Here is a 16,092-nt window from a genome sequence, read left to right on the forward strand (position 1 = left end):
CAGTTTTCAGGTATCTAAAAGGGTGTCATAAGGAGGAGGGAGAAAACTTGTTCACCTTAGTCTCTCAGGATAGAACAAGAAGCAATGGGCTTAAACTGCAGCAAGGGAGGTTTAGGTTGGACATTAGGAAAAAATTCCTAACTGTCAGGGTGGTTAAACACTGGGATAAATTGCCTAGGGAGGTTGTGGAATCTCCATCTCTGGAGGTATTTAAGAGTAGGTTAGATAAATGTCTATCAGGGATGGTCTAGACAGTATTTGGTCCTGCCATGAGGGCAGGGAACTGGACTCGATGACCTCTCGAGGTCCCTTCCAGTCCTAGAATCTATGAATCTATGAAAATCTCAACCGGCATCAGGGAAAAAATGTGTCAAATACAGGCTAACCGGTTCCGGAAGAAAAAATGAACCACAAGCAAGTGAAAACCAGGCTGAGGCGCATGGAACGATGGGAATGGTGTATGACAAAGAATTACAGTCACGCCCTCTCCATGTCTGATCGAATCGTAGTCCGGGTTTAATAAACCGGACTGACCCGCTATTCTCAGGGTAAGTAAATTATCATTAGTGAGAGTTGCCTTCAGATTGTCTCCTCTTTACCAGGCTGCCAGATCTGTGTATTTAAGCCCCACGGGTTTTCTCTGCCTTCACTATACTGTGTGTATCAAACCTGTTATGAGATCTTAGCAGCAAAAGGCCCCTGTAGAGCTCTTCAGAGGAGCAAGTGCTGCGGGACAGAGCCGTGACGTCAACAGTTAAAACCTATGAGGCTTTAAAAGGGGATTTGTAGGAAAAAATGGTTCCTAATTGAAGCGAAATGGCTCTGTCCGGGCGTCCCTGATCACTGGTGTCGCCAGCATTCCCTGGGGTCTAGAGTCTGCAGCTCTGCTGCTAATCTAGTGCTAGGGTTCTTTGGATCACAGAGACCCCAGACACAATCAGGCCCGGCAGTGCCAGGTGCTGCACACACCCAGAGACACACCCCACAGGAGCCAGGCCCTGCCCTGCAGAACAGCAGACAAAGGCCAGGCAGGGACTTGCCCAAGGTCACCCAGCAGGTCAATGACAGAGCCAGGAATAGAAGCCAGGGCTCCTGACTCGAGGCCAGGGCCATGTCCCCTGGGAAGGTTTCAATGACCCCAGCTCTGCAGCAGCTCCCTGTGGTTCTGAGTTTATCCCCCAGCCCTCCTCCCCTCTCACCTTCTCTGGGCGTAGGGACAGGTACAGGAGGCCTTTGAGCGCCAGCCAGCGCACCACACTGTTAGGGTCTCTCAGCTGCCCACTCATCTGGTCCAGGATGGCGTCTTCCCGCTCATTGCCAAGGTCTGGGCACTGGTGGAGCTAACACACCAACAGAGAAACAAGCTAGAGAACGGGGCTGGACCCTCACGACTCCTCTCTGCCAAGGGGCCCTTAGCTCCACCTGCCACGGGCACAGCATGCGCTGTACGCCGGGCACCGCGATTGGTCACCGTGTGTGCCCCACTGAAACGCTGCTAGCGCAACGGCCCCTCGAGGCTCCAGCCGAGATCAAGGCCTACCCTGCTCCCTCACTAAGGCTCAGCTTCATGCGGAGCAGGGAGGGAGGGGGCTGCAGCCTTGTGTTCCAAAGGGCCACCCGGTCTGCAGGGGGCAGGTGAATTGGCCGTGGATGGGCCTGGCCTGTGCATGGCATACGGACGTCAGAGGGGGCTTGAGGGCTGAGGTCAGACAAGGGACCATTCTATGGAGCTGAGCCTTGGGGAACAAGAGACATTCGACCCTGGGCTTTGCTCCAGCCCCGCGACACCAGCTGGGGCAGGTAACAATGTCCAGAGTCAGTGACTCCACCCCTAGGGCTCTAGGAGCTTTCCCTGCCCCTGGTCACCCACCCACTCCCAGAGCCTTCAGGGCCACCCCTCTCCTGGCCATAGGCATGGGCGGGCGGCGAGTTCTATGGGCCCCTGGTGCCTGGGCACCATGGGCCTTGGCCCCGCCTTCCGTCCCCGCATTTCCCAAGCCATTTAAAAGAGCCCAGAGCCCCCACTCACCACCCGCAGTGCAGCGGAGCTGAGCAGCTTCCTGCCTGCTTGCTCCACATGGCTGCCGGCCCCTCCCTGCAGCCCCTGAGTGGGGTGGGTCTGTGTCCCACTGTCACGGAGTGTGGGGGAGTCAGGGCCCCGCACCCCCCACTTCCTGCGATTCACCGTGACTCTCACCAGCCAGTAAAACAGAAGGTTTATTAGATGACAGGAACACAGTCCCAAGCAGGGCTTGTAGGTACAACCAGGACCCCTTCAGCCAGGTCCCTCTGGGGGGCAAGGATCTTAGACCCCAGACTTGGGGTTCCCTGTCTCTTCCCACCCAGCCCAAAACTGAAACCAAAACCCCTCCTGCAGGCTCTCTCCTCCTCCTTCTCTCCCCCTCTCCCTTTGTCCAGTTTCCAGGGCAAAGGTGTCGACTTGCCCCACTCCCCTTCCTGGCTCAGGTTACAGGCTCAGGTACTGTCCCTCACCTAAAGTCATCCCCTGCTCTCCCATCCCCCATGCAGACAGTCCAGTAAAACTAACCCACATACCCAGGTCAATCCATTGCGTCACACCCACCCCAAGTGCCCCTGCAACCAGTAGGAAGCTGCGCGGGCAGTGCCTGGGGGTAGAAGCACACGGAGGCCCCCAGGCCCGCCCTGCCTAGGAGCCCCAGATAAGCACCGCACCCTCCCAACTCCTCCCAGAGCCTGCACCTCCACCCCTTTCCCACACCCCACTCCGGCCCCCAAACTCTCTCCCAGAGCCTGCATCCCCTCCCGCCCCCAAACTCCCTCCCAGAGCCTGTACCCCCTCCCTCCACACACCCTCCTGCCCCCAAACTCCTCCAAGAGCCTGCACCCGCACCCCCTCCTGCACCCCCACCCTTTGCCCCAGCCTGGAGCCTGCACCCAGCACGCAAACTCCATCCCAGAGCCTGCATCCCAGGCCCCTTCCCCCACCCAAACTCCCTCCCAGGGCCCAACCTCTCACCCCTCCTGCACCCCAATCCCCTACCCCAGCCCAGTGTCTGTACCCCAGACCTCCTCCCCCCGCCCAAACTCCCTCCCAGAGACTTAGGCAGGTGTGAGGCAGAGTTTGGGGGGGCAGAGTTTGGAGGGGCGGGCTCTGCTGGTCACCACCAAAATTTCTACAAACCTGCCGCCCCTGGCCATAGGTCAGCCCCATGCCACAGTCACCGCTGGACTAGGGCTGTTCTCACGACCCTCACCCGCTGGTGAGGCTCACCTGAATGAAGAACGCCATGGCCGGGATGTACCACCTATCATCCCTGCAGTTGAGGATGGCCATCAGCTCGTGGAAAATCCAGCAACGTTCCTGGAAACTGACTGAAACCATGGCCCTGGCATGGGAAACACAAACACCACATCATCGAGGTGGGCAAGGACTGGTTCTCCATTTACAAATCTAACCAGACCAGTGCCACAGGACAGGGGATCCTGGGTGACTAGTCACGTGCAGCTGGCATGGACTAGTTCCTGCTGGCTTAAAATGCCCAGCAGCCTAACTGCTAGAGACCCAGACCCTTAATCACTCTACAGGGAGCCCTTCCGCGAGGCCAGCTCCGAGTGCGCAGTGCTGGGGCTGTGTGACGAAGTGGGACCGTTCTTAATGTTTCCTCTGAATACTGTGTGGGTGCCTCAGTTTCCCCTATGCATTTCTTAAGTCTCCAGTGTGCATAAATGGCTGACAATCTGTCTCCTAGCAACAAATGGCCAGGGCCCTTGCCCCCTTGCAAGGGGATAGCTAAGGTGAACAAAGAGATCAGGTGACCTCCTGGCCCAGGAAAGAGACAAAGGCCAGAAAGGAGGGGCTGGAGGGGGGTTTCAGTTGGGAGCTGGCTGGGGACGGGAAGTGAGTGCAGTTGTCTGCCTTGCTGGGTCCCAGAATGGACCCGGCTGAGGGGTCCCGTTTGCTGTACCTACAAGCTCTGTTTTAGACTGTGTTCCTGTCATCTAATAAACCTCTGTTTTACTGGCTGGCTAAGAGTCACGTCTGACTGCGAAGTTGGGGTGCAGGACCCTCTGGCTTCCCCAGGACCCCGCCTGGGCAGACTCGCTGTGGGAAGCGCACGGCGGGGCAGAGGATGCTGAATACTCCAAGGAGAGATCCAGGAAGGTGAAGCCGTGTGAGCTTCTTGCCCTGAAGACAGTCTGCTCCGAGGGAGAGGAGGCTTCCCAAAGTCCTGACTGGCTTTGTGGGGAGCAGTTCCAGAGCATTGCTCGGGGACTCCGTGACAGGTTGCAAGAGAACTGCAGACAAAGAAGGGCATTGGTGGGCTCGGTGGCCTTTCTCATGTGCCCAGATATTGGGTGATGAGAGACAGAAGGTGGGTGAGGGAATATCTTAGATTGGTCTAAGACAAGTGTTGGAGCTTTCTGTGTTAGCTGCTCTCTCTCACCCACAGATGCTGGGCCAGCCAAAGACATTCCCTCCCCCACCTTGTCTCTCTCATGTGCTGGGCCTGACAGGGCTACACCAACGCTGCAGACAGACATGACGGAGGCTGTCTTTGCCCAGCCATACCTGCCAGAGCCACGCAGGAAGCGGTTTATGCCAGGCAGCGCAGGGTGGAGAAGTAGCCGACTGACCCCTCGGCCAACAGCACAGAGGCTGCGGCCTGTTCCACGCAGGCGATTGGGAGCCGCGTCTCACCCAGCGGGGAAGGCGATGTGGCCGTGTCCTGGGCCCAGGGACGGGAGATGCTGATGCAGTCAGTTCTGGGCAGCAGCCCCAGGGACAAGACACTCACCGGGCAAGCAGCAAGATGCCTTTGTGGTGCATGTCGGAGTTCATGAGCATGTCCCAGCCACCCTGCTTCTGGATGAATGTGACCTGGTCCCCGTAGCTAGCATAGTGGAGCAAGGCTTGCATGGCCTTCACCGCACACCTGCGTGCAGAGCGAGCCTCTTGTTATTGCATGAGCCCAGGCCAGGCCCTGCCGCGTGCCTGCGGGCAACGGTGCAGAACCGAGGCGGGGTGTCGGGCTGGCGGTACCTGACGGGGCTGAGGGGTGCGGGCATGTCCTCCTGGTTATGCACCCTCTGATTATGTATGGCCGGCTCCACCGTGTATGTGATCTGGAACAGCAGGGCGATGGAGAGCTGAGGGAAGAGCTCCTTCACCTTCTGCCTGCAGGCCTGCTCCTTGAGGATCTTGTACAGGGCTCTGGTGGCCTGCAGCCAAGAACAGGAGACAGATGTCACTGCAGGGCCTTCGTCCTTCCCACGCTCCCCCGAGGCACCTAGAGAGGAGGGGTGGGCTGGGGGCTAAGGCCTGGGATGCTGGGTTCAATTCCTAGCCTGTGTGACCTTGGCTAGAACCACAGAAGGGACTTCGGCTCAGCGTTGCCATGCCTAGGTTCATGTGCCCTGCTGCCCAGTGGACTCACCGCCCTGAGTTAAGTGCCCAGGCTCCATATACGCTCCAGAGGGAGAGTCAGTTGGGCCAATTGTTAAAGAGGGTAAGCGGGATGGCCTGGGTAATTTCAGGCCTGTTAGCCTGACATCGATCCCAGGCAAGATAATGGAGCGGCTGGTACAAGATTAAATTAATAAAGAATTAAAGAAGATAATTTAATTAATGCAAATCAACATGGGTGTATGGAAAATATTTCCCGCCAAGATAATTGCGATCTGTTTTTCGATGAGATTACAAGTTTGGTGGAGAAAGGAAATAGCATTGGCATAATGTATGTAGACTTCTGTAAGGCGCTTGAGTTGGTGCTGCATTCCAGTTTGATCGGACTTCTAGAAGGATACAAAAGTAACGTGCACACATGAATTGGTTATAAACTGGCTGACAGGTCTCAAAACTACTATTTCAATTTAAAATAAACTTTTATTATTTCCGCCTGATAGAGTAATGTCTATAGTGCAGCAGCGTGATCCAGAGGCGAGTAACAAAGATGATCAGAGGGATGGAACACAAGCCATACGAGCAAAGGCTGAAGGAACTGGCTATGTTTAGTTTGGAAAAGAGGAGATTAAGGGGGGACTTGATAACGGTCTTCAGATACTTGGAAGGCTGCCATAAAAAAAGATGGAGAAAAGTTGTTCTCTCTTTCCACAGAGGGCAGGACAAGAGGCGATGGGGTCAAACTACAGCACAGCAGATGTAGATTAAACCTCAGGAAAAGCTTCCTAACGGTAAGAAGAGTAGGACGATGGGACAGATGCCTAGGGAGCTTGTGGAAACTCCTTCGCTGGAGGTTTTCAGAAGGAGGCTGGAGCCATCTGTCTGGGGTGGGTTAGACACAACAAGTCCTGCCTCGTGGCAGGGGGCTGGACGAGCTGACCCTGCGATCCCTTCTCACCCTGTGGTTCTAGGAGTGCTGCTGAATAGCACCAGGAGAGCGTTTTGGCGTGTTCCAGCTCGACTATAGCACTGGCTAGAGACACGCTCTCTCTCTTCGGTCCAATGACTACACCCAGTGGGAGACTGAGAGACACCCTCAGGCAGTGATGGGGACACACGGCGCTCCTTCCCTTGCTGCAGGGGCTGATACTTACGGCCAAGGGGGCCTCTCTCTGAGAGAAATGATGGTGGTGCAGCGGCTGCTCCTGCAGCGTGTTGAGCAGCTCCTTTAGGACCTTTCCTGTGGTCTTGCAGTGGGATGTCAGCATCCGCCACATCTTCCCAGCAACGCTGCAAAGAGAGAGAGCCAATGGCACTTGGTCAGAGCCCCGCCAGCCTCCTGCACCCCCCCGCCCCGGCACTGGCACCCTGCTGGGTCTCCTTGCACCGGCCAGCTGTTTGTTGCCCTCCCGCTGCTGCTGGTGCAGGCTGCCTGGGGACTGGGTCTGAGTGTCAGCCCCAGGGGAGGCTGAGGGATGCCATACAGGGTTTTGCAGGCTGGCCTGTCTCCAGGGCAAGCCAGCCTGCAAAACCCTCCAGGAGAAGCAGCAGCTCTGCAGGGAGAAGGAGATCTCTGGAAGGTTCTGCACTCCCCTGTCCCTGGCAGCGGGACCAGTCTGGGAGACCCGGAGCGCAAGTGGCAGCAGCCCCAGCCCCGTACCTGTCACATGACAGTGAGCAGCCCAGCAGGGTTCTGACTACCTCCTTGCTGTACTGGTAGCCCAGCACGAGAAGAGCCCTGAACAGCCCCTGCTGGGACAGTGGCTCGCTGATGGAGTCCAGGTTGTTGTAAATGCTCATCACAGCCTCCGACACCTGAAAGGGAAATGAGGAGATGGGGGCCTGCCCTGCCCCCGGTGCGCATCGGGCCGGAGCCGCTCTAGGTAAACACTGGGGGAGGGCGGGAGCGGGGGCTGCGAAGGGCTCACAGGCTGCAGAAAATTACCTCGTGGGCCACATGTGGCCCATGGGCCGCTTGTTTGAGATCCCTGACCTAGACTGACAAACCCCACTCTGCCGGGACAGGGCTGGGTTACTGCACCTGGGCAGCACAGTACCCAGCCAGCAATCAGGAACTGCCGTGCATGGCAGAGGCCAGCCAGGCAGTGCACGGGGGCACAATACTGCACAGCACGGATACACTCTCTAGTGCTCAGCAGGAGCTGGTGCTGGTGCACAGATGCAATGATGCCTTTTATTGCATTAATCTCTGGGGGAGGAGCTGGGATCAGGTTTGGATGAGCCCCAATGCATCTTGGGATGTGGCATGTAGGGAGGCATATTGGGCTGCATTAGTAGAAGCATTGCCAGCAGATTGAGGGAAGTGATTATTCCCCTCTATTCGGCACTGGTGAGTTCACATCCGAAGTATTGCATCCAGTTTTAGACCTCCCACAAGAGAAAGGATGTGGACAAATCGGAGAGAGTCCAGCAGAGGGCAACGAAAATGATTAGGGGGCTGGGGCACATGACTTATGAGGAGAGGCTGAGGGAACTGGGCTTATTTAGTCTGCAGAAGAGACGAGTGAGGGGGGATTTGATAGCAGCCTTCAACTACCTGCAAGGGGTGGGCGGTTCCAAAGAGGATGGAGCTCGGCTGTTCTCAGTGGTGGCAGATGAGAGAACAAGGAGTAATGGTCTCAAGTTGCAGTGGGGAAGGTCTAGGTTGGATATTAGAAAAAACGATTTCACTAGGAGGGTGGTGAAGCACTGGAATGGGTTATCTGGGGAGGTGGTGGAATCTCCATCCTTAGAGGTTTTAAGGCCCAGCTTGACAAAGCCCTGGCTGGGATGATTTAGTTGGGGTTGGTCCTGCTTTGAGCAGGGCGTTGGACTAGATGATCTCCTGAGGTCTATGATTCAATGGGGTGGAGTGGGCCATAGGCAGGGCTCTGGCCCAGATGAATGGGCTCAGTCACACGCCTGGGTCTGTCCCTTCCCCCGACTTCTAGGCTGTTAATTTCTGACTCCTGATAACTCTGCGCACAACAATCCCATAAAGCACTGACTGTACTTACCCTTGCGATATTGCTGGTGTTGGTGAACCAGGCATTCCAGAAGGCGTACATGGCTTGCCTGTCCTTGAGGACCTGCCGATACTCTGCACTGTTCTCCACCATCATTGTGGGTGAACCAGGGAGGGGAAACAGACAGCAGGCAATATAAATCAGATGTTCGGTTAGCAAACGGGAGTTTTGCAAGAAAGTTTAGAGAGAATATGTGAGAGACAAGTATATCTAACAACCATACCGTAAACTCAGGCCAATAACCCCCTCCCCCAAAACAAAACTAAACAAACTAACCCCCCTGGAAGAGTAAAAATAAACCAGGCAGAAGGGCAGCAGCAGCATGGGGCTCTCCAGTTGATTGCACTGAATGCAGCATGTACGATTACCAGCCCTGTGGGCAGGTAGCATATGTGGGCATTTGGCCCAAGGAGCTACTGGCCCTCGGAGATCAGGAGGCCAGAGGGGCTGAACTGGTGGAGCCAAGGGAGACAGCGAGGTACATAGAGGAGACTTTTAGGGACACAGTAGAGTGGTCCACCCCCAGTCTGACAGCCTCTGTGCTGCTGAGGAGGGTGAAAGTTTCGCGGAAGGAGAACATTGAGCTAGAGCAGAGGGAGATGATCCCATAGTTGGGACCCACCTTCCAGATGAAGTTATGATGTCCTCTCAAATTGAGGTAGGAACCCCAGTTACAAAGAAAAGCCAGGTAATAGTAATGGGGGATTCAATCAATAGACATATAAGCAGTTTGGTTTGTGATGACTGGGAGAACCACATGGTAAATTGCCTGCCTGGTGCAAAGGTTGCAGCTCTCACGAGACATCCAGACAGACTTATGTGCCCTGTGGTATGTAACCTAGCGTTTAAATCGGCCTCTGTATGAGATAGCTAATGTGACAGTGAATTTTAAAAAAAGTCTCCAGATGTGATCCCTGGTAAGCCTGACTTCAGTACCAGGCAAATTGTTGAAACTATAGGAAAGCACAGAATGATCAGACACGTCGGTGAACACAATTTGTTGGGGAAGAGTCAACATGGCTTTTGTAAAGGGAAATCATGCTTCACCAGTCTACTAGAATTCTTTGAAGGGGTCAATAAGAATGTGGAGAAGGGTGATCCAGTGGATATAGTGTCCTTGGACTTTCAGAAAGCCTTTGACAGGGTCCCTCACCAAAAGCTCTTAACCAAAGGAAGCTGTCATGGGATAAGAGGGAAGGTTCTCTCATGTGTCAGTGGTTAAAAAATAGGAAGCAAAGGACAGGAATAAATGGTCAGTTTTCACAGTGGAGAGAGGTAAATAGCAGGGTCCCCCAAGAATCTGTGTTGAGACCAGTGTAGTTCAACATAGTCATAAATGATCCAGAAAAAGGGGTAACCGGTGAGGTGGCAAAATTTACAGATGATACAAAATGACTCAAGATAGTTAAATCCAAAGCAGACTGCGAAGAGCTACAAAGGGATGTCACAAAACTGGGGGACTGGGCAACAAAATGGCAGATGAAATTCAATGTTGATAAATGCAAAGTAATGCACATTGGAAATCATAATCCCAACTATATATACAAAATTATGGGGTTTAAATTACCACTCAAGAAAGAGATTTTGGAGTCATAGTAAATAGTTCTCTGAAAACATCCACTCAACGTGCAGTGGCAGTTAAAAAAGCAAACAGAATGTTGGGAGCCATTAGGAAAGGGATAGATAATAAAACAGAAAAATATCATAATGTCTCTATATAAATCCATGGTGCGCCCACACCTTGAATACTGCGTGCAGTTCTGGTCGCCCCATCTCAAAACAGATATACCAGAACTGTAAAAGGTGCAGAGAAGGGCGACAAAAATGATTAGGGGGATGGAACAGCTTCCATATGAGGAAGGATGAAAAAGACTGGGGGCAAGTCTACACTTCAAACACTGTATCGCCTGTCGGAGAATAACAGAGTTCTCACTCTTTTGGTTGGGTACAGCACACGCCGTAGCTGCACTGGCACTGTAGCATTTAAGTGAAGATGCTCCTGTGCCAACAAGCTCTTAATCCACCACCCGGAGAGGCGCTAGCTAGGTCAGTGGGAGAGGTGCTCCTGCGACAGGGGTGTGGATTTTTCACACCCCTGAACAATGTTGTTATAACAATATAGCTCTGTAGTATAGACCTGGGACCATTTAGTTTAGATAAGAGATGACTAACGGGGGATATGATAGAGGTCTATAAAATCATGACTGGTGTGAAGAAAGTGAATAGGGAAGTGTTATTTACCCCTGCACATAACACGAGAACTACGGGTCACTTTATGAAATGAATAGGCAGCAAGTTAAAAACAAACAAAAGAAGGTATCTCTGCACACAATGCACAGGCAACCTGTGGAAATTGTTGCAGTGGGATGTTGTGAAGGCTAAAAGTATAATTGGGTTCAAGATAATCAGGGCATGCAAACCCATACTCTGCATGTCCCTAAACCTCTGACTACCAGAAGCTGGGATTGGATGTCAGGGGATGGATCACTCAAAATTTCCCTGTTCAGTTCATTCCCTCTGAAGCATGAGGCACTGGCCACTATCAGAAGACACAATACTGGGCTAGATAAACCATTGGTCTGAGTCAGTATGTCCATTCTTATGTGAGTTATGAAGAGTAGAATATGGATAGGGGAAGCTAAAGACATCAGGGGAAACTCCATGGCTTGCAGGACTAAGGATAATAAGGAGGTATTTTTTAAAAAGTGTATTAGGAACAAAAGAAATCTTAGCAGTGGTGTAGGCTCATTACTAGATGGAGACTGTTTAAAAGGTTGCAGAAAAGGCGGAAGTGTTCAAGAAATATGTTTTCCGTGTTTGGAAACCCCATGTCAGTGTATTTAGGAAGGACAAGGGTCTCCAGTGCTCTTACATTTTAGCTGCAGCATGAAGGAGTAGACGTGGTAAAGTGCCTCCATAGCCGATCGGCAGATCTCCTGCTCCTGCTCCGCACGGCACAGAGTGAGACACCCCACCAGCTGGCCCAGGACTCTGAACTCCTCCACTCCCTGATGGAGAGAGGGTGTAAAGGGAGTCACTTGCCCCTGCACGCCTAGCGCAGCGTGTCCCCCTGGCGGGGGGGAGGGGGAGGGCCTGACACAGGGGGGATGGAGCAGCTGGAGCAGCTCAATGGCCCTGAGCATCCAGAGCAGGGGGCGTTCATCTGGCAGCCTGGCAGGAGCTGATGCCAAAGCATCCCGTGGGCGACTGACAAAGGGGTGAACAGACACCTGGGTTCAGAGGCTGCTCTCAGGGCAATCCTGTGTAAATGCACTGACCCTGCGGAGCAGACTTTGGTCCTAGGGGAACAGCCGGGAGAGTCCTTGGAGACAGAATTATGGGGCTCGACCCAAAGCCCACTGGAGTCAGAGGACAGGTCCATCGACATCAGTGCTCGGTAGATTGGACTCCTACCGAGGATCTTGCTGAGTCACTATTCTAGGCCCGGGTTTTCCCTGCCAGGGAGCGCTGCACCGCGAGGCTGCTCAGTGCAGTTAGGAGGCGGCCAGGGTCACAGGCTGCTTACCTTGAATTTGTATTGACGAGCCATGAATTTCGTCAGACAGGTGATCCTTTCCACTGCCCTCAGCCGCCCATGCACCTCCTTGGATGCGGTCCAGGGGAGCAGGACCTGAGAGAAACAAATTGGGACAAATTGTTGAGAAGTACCAAAAATAGCACAAGCACATAGGGAGAAAATCAGAAAACTTAAGGCAAAAATGAGTTCTAACTGGCAAGGGACATAAAAGACAATCAGAAGCAGCTCTATAAATGCATTCGGAGCAAGAGAAAGACAAAGGAAAGTGAGGGGCCACTACTCAGCAGGGAAGGAGAGCAAATAATGGATGACACAGACAAAGCCAAGGTGTTTAATGCCTTTTTTGCTTCAGATTTCACTAGAAAGGTTAATGGCGACTAGATGCTTAACACAATATTAACAACAAGGGGGAAGGAATACAGGCCAGACTCGGGAGAGAACAGGTAAAAGACAATTTAGGTCAGTTAGATGAATTCAAGCTGGCAGAGCCACATGATATTCACCCTAGATGGAGCTAGGCAAAGCAATTTCTGAACCTTTAGGAGGGCTGAGGTCCCAGAGGACTGGAGAAGGGCAGACACAGAACCTATCTTCAGAAAGGGGAATGAGGAGGCCCCAAGGAATTATAGACCTGTCAGCCTAACTTTAGTACCCAGAAAGATACTGAACAACTTATTAAACAGTTTGTAAGAACCTAGAGGAGATAATAGGGTGATAAGGAATAGCACCATGGATTTGTCCAGAACAAACCATGCCAAACAAATCTAATTTCCTTCTTTGACAGGGTTACTTGCCTAGTGGATGGAGGGAGGCAGTATATGATTATGTATATGAAGTTTAGTAAGGCTTTTGACACAGTTCCACAAGACATTCTCAGAAGCCAACTAAGCCAGTATGATCCAGATGAGATTACTATAAAGTGGGTGCACAACTGATGGAAAGACCATACTCAAAGAGGAGTTATCACTGACTCGCTGGCAAAGTGGGAGGGTGTCTCAAGTGGGGTCCCCCAGGGGTGTGCCTGGGTCCAATACTAGTCAATATTTTCATTAAGAACTTGGTTAATGGAGAGGAGAGTATGCTTGTAAAGTTTGCGGATGACACCAAGCTGGGAGGGGTTGCAAGCACTTTGGAGGACAGATTAGAATTCAAAATGAGCTTGCTAAATTGGAGAGTTGGTCTCAAGTCAACAAGATGAAATTCAGTCAAAACAAATGTGATGTAACACATTTAGGAAGGAAAAATAAAATGCATAAAAACAAAGTGGAGAATAACCGGCTAGCTGGTAGTACTGTAGAAAAGGATCTGGGGGTTACCATGGGTCTCACACTGAATATGAATCAACAGTGTGATGCTGTTGTGAAAAAGGGAAATGTCATTCTGAGGTGTATTAGCTTGTAGCACTGTGTCCAGTTCTGGGCACCACACTTTAAGAAAGATGTGAACAAACTGGGGCTAGTCCAGAGGACAGTGACAAAAACGATCAGCGGTTTAGAAAACCTGACCTGTGAAGAAAGGTTGAACAAATTGGGCATGTTTCGTCTTGAGAAGACGGAGGGGGCACCTGTAATAGTCTTCAAATATGTTAAGGGCTGTTATACAGAGGATGGTGACGAATTGTTCTCCATGTCCCCTGAAGGTAGGACAAGAAGTAATGGGCTTAATCTTCAGCAAGGGAGATTTAGGTTAAATATGAGGAAAAAGTCTAAGGGTGGCCAAGCACTGGAACAGGTGACCTAGGGAAGTGGTGGACTCCCCATCATGGAGGTTTTAAAAAACAGGCCGGACAAACACTCATCAGGGATGGTCTAGGAATGCCTGGCCCTGCCTCAGTGCAGGGGGTGGAGTAGATGACCTCTTGAGATCCCTTCCAGCCCTGCATTTCTGTGTTCCCTCTTCCCAGGCTCTGGAATCTAGGAGACAGAATCTCTGTCAAGGACATTTCCCTCTTTTTGGAGCACAAACCACCCACAGAATCTACTTCCTGTGGCCCCAGAACTAGAACGTTGAGGGAATCTAGCTCTGGGCTCTGGCCAGGTTGGTGGGGCCCATGGTGAACACAAATGAATGCCAGGGTCAGATGGGGGCTCAGTGGAGAACACAGCAGATCCTGCACTCCTCCACCCCCACCCCATGCAGACGTTTTTCAGATATAGCGGGGGCACTTGGCCCTCCAGCCCAAGAACCTTTGTATAGAACATACTCTGAGGAGTCAAAGGCACCGGAGCGGGGTGGGGGGGGGAGTGTCCCATGCTTGGGATTAAATGGAGCCTTGGTCCCCGAGCCCCACCCCAGTGGACTAGTCCTCTTCCTGCCCCCATGCCTCCAGACCTCCAAGATGTTCTCCAGCACCAGAAGGTTGGGCTCCTGATCTTCGCACAACAAGGCCTTCAGCATCTCATCCATGGCTCTCAGAGTCTGCGTGCGGAGCAGAGGAGACACCAGAGCAAGTGGCGTTACCCAGCCAGGCGCTGAACCAATGCCCTGGCATGTGACACGCCCCAGGCAACGGCAGCCCCTGGTATTCCAGCTCACCCACTCACTTGTACCCGCAGGGGACCTACTGCAAACTCCTCCTGGCAACAGGGACCCACCTCCTTTTGCTCTCCCCAGAAAGGCCACTGCATGCAGTCTAACCCACTGGAAGAGTCAGAAAGGACTCCGCATTTGGAGGGGAGATTTCCAGCCAAGCTTCGGTTCCCCTGGCCTGTGTGCTTCTGAAGCAGCCGATCTCAGGCCTGTGCCCCCAGCCATGCACTGGGGATGAATGTGCTTGTGAAGGGAGTGTCTGTTCCCCACTAATTGTCAGTGCATGTGAAGGATAAATGCCTACTACTGCTACCCTATGAGGGAGTTACTCCTTTATCTGCGGCGGTGGGGCCTGTGCTTTGGTGCTGCAGGTCCTGAGCTGAAGGAGCTGTGATTATTACACTCATATGCTAGTGCCAGGTAACCCAGGGGACAGGTACACGAGCGACTGGCAGGATTCCCACTCGGTTTGGGGCTTACCTTGGTGTAGAGAGCAGCCTCCACACCCTGCACGGTCTCTGCTGGAGGCAGGGAGAAGATGCTGGAGAAGCAGGCGAGCAGGCTGGATTGTTCCAGACCCCGCAGCGGTGGCTTCACCTTGCTAAGAGAAGAGACACGTGCGGATTGGAGGGCTGGGGCGGGACTGATGCGCTAATGTTGGCCTCAGTTCTCCCAGGACATGGAAACACCTGCGGGAGCTCCAACTGGGGGGTGATGGATGAGAACAGGCCACAGGGCGGTGGAGGGAGCTGGTGCTGCCTTCTCTCATACCAGCAGGCAGGGACTTAGTGTAGTCTGCAGCTGTCTGCTGTGACCCCCCCCAGGATGAAACAGGTTGGGGCAGAGATCGCTGCTCTTCGCCGAGAAATGACATCCCGCAAACGGCATGAACGGGAGACTAGAACCTGCTGGCACCAAAGCTCCTCTGAACCCAGCGGCCACAGTGCAAAGGAGCCTGCCAGTCCTGCCCTGCTGGGGGTAAGAGACCCTCCCACCACAGCCGTCTGCACTGCGGCTGCAGAGTCCGGGCCAGCAGAGAGATGCTGCATCAGCCCGCAGCAGGGCAGAACCCAGGCAGGGATCCAAGCCCTGCCCCTTGCCCAGTGCTCTCAGCCTGCTGGACAGGGCACCCAGCTGTGTGCAGGGGGGCAGGAAGGTGAGGACAGCCCAGACAGCATTAACCCCTTCACCCCCACTGCCAGAGCATGGCCCCAGCACATGCAATGAGGTGCCAGGTGACTACTTGAGCTGCCCCCTGCAGGACAGAGCCGCGCCCCTCGTGGTGGGCAGCAGCCAGTGAGGAACAGCTACGCCCACTGCTAACCCAAATCCCCCCCCTCTGCCCCAGCAGAGACGGGATCGTGACCAATGCCGTCGCCTGCCCCGCTGTCAGGAAGCCAGTGCCCAGTGGGGAGAGCTGCTCCAGCGCCTGCCCCACCTCCCCTTCCCGTTCCTGGGGAACCTATTGAGCCAACAGCGAGAGCCCAGCTCCAGCCCGCAGCATCTGCCACCTCCGGACGCCTGATGGGCAGGCTTCTGGGAAGCTCAGAGCAGGGCACCAGTGGCGCTGAGAGAGAGCCCCCCATGGCACAGGCAGTGCCACGGGCCAGGGCTCA

Source organism: Chrysemys picta, chromosome 4 (assembly GCF_011386835.1).
Source record: "Chrysemys picta bellii isolate R12L10 chromosome 4, ASM1138683v2, whole genome shotgun sequence".
Taxonomy (NCBI): domain Eukaryota; kingdom Metazoa; phylum Chordata; order Testudines; family Emydidae; genus Chrysemys; species Chrysemys picta.